This window comes from Carex rostrata, chromosome 17, assembly GCF_964058835.1.
Source record: "Carex rostrata chromosome 17, lpCarRost1.2, whole genome shotgun sequence".
Classification (NCBI taxonomy): domain Eukaryota; kingdom Viridiplantae; phylum Streptophyta; class Magnoliopsida; order Poales; family Cyperaceae; genus Carex; species Carex rostrata.
In genome coordinates, this window is record NC_135934.1 from 918,815 (window position 1) to 926,099 (window position 7,285).

At 32.7% G+C, this 7,285-nt stretch overlaps 1 long non-coding RNA gene across 1 annotated transcript; it reads left to right on the forward strand.

Moving 5' to 3' along the window:
* The first annotated feature begins 485 nt into the window (after positions 1-485).
* Positions 486-3,093, forward strand: LOC144567933 (uncharacterized). The gene is made up of 3 exons (XR_013515561.1): positions 486-1,132; positions 1,222-1,369; positions 1,856-3,093. It is a non-coding gene; the product is annotated as an uncharacterized LOC144567933 (long non-coding RNA).
* Positions 3,094-7,285: the final 4,192 nt, after the last annotated feature.

Below are 7,285 nucleotides of genomic sequence, written 5' to 3' on the forward strand. Positions count from 1 at the left end.
GAAATATTCAAATGTTAATTCTTCATTTTGATTGCTCTTCGCATAGTATTCATTTGTAAAATTATTATCGTTCATTTCAATTGAAAGCTGATTTTGATTATTATTATTATTATTATAATATATCAAATGTTTAAATATGTATATTGACTTCATTTACCTTATAAAATTAATTGCTCTTTGTTTATTATAATATGTAATACTATGAAACAATAAATAATGTTACTTTTTAGATTTTTTTCCCTTCTTATTTACATAATTGATAAAAAATATAGACTTAAATTAATTGTCATTTAGTTGTTACATCAATATCTAATATTGATTATGTTGATAATTAGTAGAAATATAAAATATAAAATTTAAAAGGAAAAAATCGCTATGTATGATAGCTTTCGCTATAGCTACGCTATTTGCAATAGCTTTTTTTTTTTGTCTCCCTGCTATGCTGCTATAATCGCTATTTAGAACCTTGGTGACAACACAATCAAACTTTCTTGAACATCCAAACCTTTGTTTTCCCTCTTAGATCTAGAAATGAGTATTTCTCTTCTGTTTCTAATCCTCTTCATCTCAATTCATTGCCATGCCAACAATGACAGTAACAAGTATACTTCATTATTTTGCTTTGGCAATTTATATACTGATACTGGTAATTTAGTGATTCTGGTTACCCTGACTGTTTCAGAGATATGGATAAGCAAACTGCCTTATGGAATGACCTTTTTCCACCACCCAACTGGTCGATGCTCTGATGGAAGACTGGTTGTGGATTTTATAGGTACTGGAGCCTTAGTATTACTGAGTCGATGTGTTCATTCAAATTTATTTCGTAGAAATTTTATGGTTCATGATTCAATTGTTACTGTGTATGTTAACAAAAGGAACTTTTTTCCTTTTTTTTTTAATATTTGAAATTGTAGCTCAAAACTTGGTCTACCTCTAGTTCCACCATATCTTGCTCATAACGGAAGCTTCCTTCATGGCGCAGATTTTGCTGTAGCTGGAGCCACAACAATTGATACTGCATATTTCTTGAAGAACAACTTGACAACTCTGCAATTGTTAAATAGTTCACTTAATTTTCAACTAGGATGGTTTGATGAATTGAAGCCCTCACTTTGCAAGTCAAGAAAAGGTATATAATTGGACATAGAAGTTATAATACATTGCCATTTCTATGTTTTATGTTAGTTTCATTAGACTGAGGGTTACTTTGTTTGTCAGAGTGCAAGGCTTATTTTAGTAGGTCCCTGTTCCTGTTTGGGGTGTTCGGTACAAATGACTATAACCACATTCTTCAAGGAGGAATGAGCTTGCACCAAGTTTTAGCCTATGTGCCTATGTCATCAAGACTATTTCATTGGCCATTGAGGTACACTATGAACAGTATTATACATATATCTCTGGCTCATCTGCTATTTACTTCTGGTAACGGCAATAGGCTAACAGTGATATTAGTAATACCAATGACACACTTCTGATACTTTTTATATTTTATTTTTTGCATTAAATAGATAAAGTTCTCTATTATTGCTCCAACTTAGTTTACTCGGATTGAAGTTTAGTGCAATTGAGCAGAAATTTGATTTAACAATGAATAAATAAACAATATGACAGGCATGTAGGGGTTTTGTAGGGGCCTGAAGAAATTTTATTGGTGCCTACAGAGGGTAATTCAGTTTATGTTATGAAATCAACATATGCAATCCACTAATATTGAATTTATATAATTTCAAAAACAAGAAGGCTATTCCAAATAAAACCAAAGTTGTAGTTGAAAAGGTAAATAGTAAAAAATTAATTAATAAATCATTAAATATGGCAATAAAAAAAACTCAGGTTCTATGCTCTTGAACAGCATGTGATCAGGAAAGGAGCAGTTAGTATTGTAGTATCAGGACAATTGCCAACTGGATGCGTACCAGTTTTCCTGACATTCTATGCAAGTCCCCACAAACATGACTATGACGAGGAAACTGGCTGCCTGAAATCTTTTAACTATTTAGCACTTCACCACAATGCCCTTTTGGAGGAGTCGCTAAAACAGCTCCGTTCCAACTATCCCCAAGTCGAGATTGCCTATGCTGATTTTGATAAGGCAGTTCTCAACCTTGTGCAGTCTCCTGAGAGTTATGGTAAAAATTACTTTCTAGGTTCTATTACATGACTAAGTTAATGAATGATAAACAAACCATTTAATATCAGTGAACCAGAGTTGAGCAAATCCAGTTTTTGGTACCACAATGTGTTTTATTTACCCGTTGGATATAGTACCTTTGTTACTGTAGGTCTTTTTCTTTATGGTCCCTGCATCTAAGAGGGTTTATAATTGATATTTACTTATTTAGCATAATTAAAGAGCTTGAAGTAATTTTCTCGTATCACTATGAAAAATAAACCAAATTGTCTTGTTGAATATTAATCCTTTGTTATGTTTATAAAGTTATAATTTTGAGGACCTAGTTCCTTAATTGGTGTTAAATCAGTATAAGCAATTCATGACCCTATCACTGATATCTATAATAAAGCTGTTGCCCAATTTTGATGATTGGCAAATTGTACAACATAACTTTTTTCCAAGGATGATACGCTCAGGGCAATTAATTTAGTTGGCACAGAAAAATCATGCCTACTATTCATTGACAGTTAACACACTTGACTAGAGCACGAAATATTTTGATAACATATTCAAAACTCATAATACATCAAATAGGAACTAGAACACTGTAATGGACAACTAATGTACAGATCTCTTGAATAAATTCCAATAGATTTGTTGATGTTATTTTATTCTATAATTGCTTCAGGGTTTACTAAACCTTCACTGAGAGTTTGCTGTGGAGAAGGTAGCAGCTACAACTGGAACATAACTAAGATCTGCGGTATGCCAGGTGTTAAGGCATGTAAAAAGCCATCAGCGTCTGTTCACTGGGACGGCGTTCATTTAACCGAAAGCGCACACCGTTACATTGCTGCCAGCTGGCTTAACGGTCCCTATGCAGACCCACCAATTCTAGCCTGAGTACTAATTTTGTTTCATTGTATTTGGTTGCTATTCATTTTTGTTAGAGTATATTTTATCCAACTTTATGAGTCCTAATCATAGTAGGAATTATCGGCTGATACCGATACGGATCGGCCAATACGTATCGGTATCGGCCGACACCAATCTCATACGTACTGAGCCGATACTCACAGATTTTATGTTTTTCGTCCAATTTCTGCTATTTTGGTCCGATTCTGGTTATTATTCGTCTGAAAACTTGAACCCGTAATTGATTAAATAGAGTATAAACTATGCACATGCTGAAAACTCGTCACATTCATTGATTAAATAGAGTATCAAATATCAACTATGTTGAAATAGAGAAATATGAACCCGTGATTAAAGATGTTAACAATCTTTCATTTGGGTCTACAATGTCTTCTTTTTTTGGTTCTGGACAACAATATCCCCATTTTTATTATAATACAGACGACGATGAAGTGATCCAGTCAGCATGACATAGTTTCTGGCTGTGAAAGAGTGTTTATAGTTTTAATGCTTGTATTATATTGTATTAGTAGATTATTTGATTGTAAAAATTTATCTAAACATAAATTATTGACAAATTATTTTTTTTATCAATTTTTTTATATTTTTTTATATTTTTTTATTGTAAAACAAGCTTCTGACAAAAAAGTCCGATACTCCGATCCGTATCGGCCGGGACCAATCCCGATACCGATAATTCCTACTATGGTCCTAATCGAATTATTTTGTGGAATATGGTGTAGCTAATCAAGAAGATATTAAATAAGGAAAATAAGCTTTGGCTAATTAGAAGGAAGAATATATGGTTAATTAGCAATGAGCAAGTACAATTGATATACAAGTTCGTGTATTAAGTTTGAATCATGTACAAATTTATTTTTATATCAAGTGTGAACTGTGTTGAAATTTATACTGACATCAAAATATGATACATTAGCAGTTTAGCACTAAAAGAAAAATATCGAAGATCTGATGAAAAACTATTAAAAGAAAAAAAATGCAATTTTAAAGGACATCGTATTTGACTATGAAAGATATTTTCAAGACAATTAATGTTCTGAATGCTACATTCATTCATTTATTATTATTTAGTAATAGAGGTGTAAACGGTCGGATACGGATTCTTATTTTTTATATTTTTTGGAAACAAATAGTCTCGGATATGGATACAGATACGGATACGGATCGGATATTAAACATTACAAATAAAGATTGGATATTGACCGGATACGGATCATATATGAATATAATTTAGATAATTAAAAATAAATTACTAATGTACATAATATATAACTTCAAAATATAATTTTTTCATTCATAATTAAATCTAATATTTTTCATAATAAGTTTGTTGGTTATAAAACATTAGTCACTAATTATGTTATAGTGTTATATTGTTCATCAAAATATATATGTATATGCAGTTTAATAAATCATTAATTGGTATGAATATATAATTTAATAAATCAATCAATTTAAAAATATAGAACATTTGTTGTGGTTTAGGGATGTAAACGGCCAGATACGGATAGTTAAAAATCTTACTGTATTATTATCCGTTATAAGTTATAACTTTTTAGATATGGATACAAATACAAATACAAATATTCTCGGATACGGATACAAATCGAATAATTTAAGTAATTTTTCATATTAGGATCCGGACAAAATCGAATAATATCCTATCCGTTTACACCCCTATTTAGTAGCAATTGACCATAGGCCTCAAGAGAATGGGACCTCATAAGCCTAAGAAAGTGAAATTAATTGATGTTATGATATGCTGTACTTTCTATATCAAACTGATGTATCTTATATGCTCGACATTAATTGCTTCATTTCTCTCATTTTCATTGCATTTAAGAGTTACTCTAAATTCCACAACCGATCTCGCACGCTGATACCGGGGACCAAAAATACAGTATATTTGACCTTGTGTATTTCTCCATATTGCTTTATCAGCAAGTGACACTTGGAATTAGAGGCTACATATGCTGACAGGGAACGGTACATAAATTCAGTGTCTAGTTGTTTATTATTTTGTTGAAGAATAACTGAGATGCTGTGCTCTGGGGCGGAATTAGAAAATTAAGATTGGAAGGCTGAATTTTGTTAGTGTAATTTTATTTTAGAATAAAGATTTTTATCCCGGCCTATTCATCCCCCAAAGTCATTAACTATCTAACTACCTCTTTAACCGATTAAACTGTCAAATCGCTCTCTTCCATTCAGTTCAATCTCTCTTTCTAAGAAAAAAAAACTAGTCTCAGTTAGCGCGTTGAAGCACGACTATTTATCACCTGATCTAAGGCTTTATCTCTCCGTTGCCTTCAAATTGAATAATTCTTGTAAAATAGTTAAACATGAAAAATGTGACCAGTTACGTTTGGACACGGCATGTAAATAGTCACGGCACGCGAGTCACGACGTGACTCGCCTGCCATGATCACCCCTTGACATTTTGGTCACAGCATGGTACATATCACTGTTCACTTGATCACGTCACGGCACGACACGAGACTAAAGTCACAGCATATTAGTCATGGCACGGCACGTTTTTTACACTCTAAGTATTCAGCCAGCAACTTTGAGTTGCAAAAGCCCCCTCTAGTTCAACCATATCTTGCTCATAACGGAAGTTTCCTTCACGGTGCAAATTTTGCTGTAGCGGGAGCCACAACAATTGAAACTGCATTTTTCTTGAAGAACAACTTGACAACACAGAAATTATTAAAAAGTTCACTTAATTTTCAACTAGGATGGTTTGATGAATTGAAGCCTTCACTTTGCAAGTCACAAGAAGTTATATAATTGGACATAGAAGTTATAATACATTGCTGTTTCCATTTGTATGTTAGTTTCATTAGACTTACAGTGACTTTGTTTTTCAGCGTGCAAGGCTTATATATTTTAGTACGTCCCTGTTCTTGTTTGGTGAATTTGGTGCAAGTGACTATACCTATTTTCTTCAAGGAGGATTGAGCTTGCAGCAAGTTTTAGCCTTTGTGCCGGAGGTCATCAAGACTATTTCATTGGCTATTGAGGTACTTTATGAACGATATCTTACATAAACTCTGGCTCATCAGCAAGAACCTTCTGGTACGACAATAAGTTACCAGTGATATTAGTAATACCAAATACCAAATACCAAATACCAAATACCAAATACCAAATACCAATGACACTCTTCTGATTCTTTTTATATTGATTTGTTGTATTAAATAAATAACACTCCATATTATTGCACCATCTTAGTACTGATTTGACACCCGGATTGAAATTCAGTGTAATTCAGCAGAAATTGGATTATACAATGAAATAATAAACAAGAAAATTGATGTGCCAGGCCTTTAAGGGTTTAGGAAACTATAAAAAAAAAAGATTTTGTAGGTGCCTGCAGAGGGTAATTCAGTGTTTAGACTGTTACATGCTACCAGGCCTGTACGTAGGGTAGATAGGTGGTTGTGCTGTCTTGGTGTATATTTAAACTCTGCTTTTCCCTGTAAAATGTTAAGGGTGTAAAGTACCATTTTTTCTAAAAAAGCTAAATAAATAAATACACAAGAAAAGCATTTTTAACATGGCCAATATGTTATAAAATCTACATATGCAATGCACTAATCTTGTATTGTTATAATTTTAAAATTCAAATATAACAATAGTTATAGATGAAAAAGGAAAAAGGTAATTAATAAACAATTAAGTATGGCAATAAACATAAACTCAGTTTCTATGCTCTTGCACAGCATGTGATTAGCCAAGGAGCAGTTAGTATTGCTCTTTACCACAATACCCTCTTGGAGGAGTCGTTAAAACAGCTCCGTGGGAAGTACCCCCAAGTCAATATCACCTATGCTGATTATTAATTATAAGCCAGTTCTCAATCTTGTCAAGTCTCCTGAGCTTTGTGGTAACAATTACTTTCTATATATTAAATGTGTTAATTGTCAGTGAATAGTAGGCATGATTTGTCCGTGCCAACTAAATTAATTTCCTTGAGTGTATCATCCTCAAGGCAATTAATTTAGTTGACACGGACAAATCATGCCTACTATTCACTGACAATTAACACATTTGACCAGAGCACAAAGTGTCTGATTCATTTGTCTTTTGTTCAATTCAACTTCAAATAATAACATAACTGAGGCACATTCCATAATCTTGGCAACTGGCTTGCAGAATTAGGAAACTAATATTTATTATATCATTTTCATTTCTGCTTCAACTGAGAGACTGAAATTATTAATTGATTTA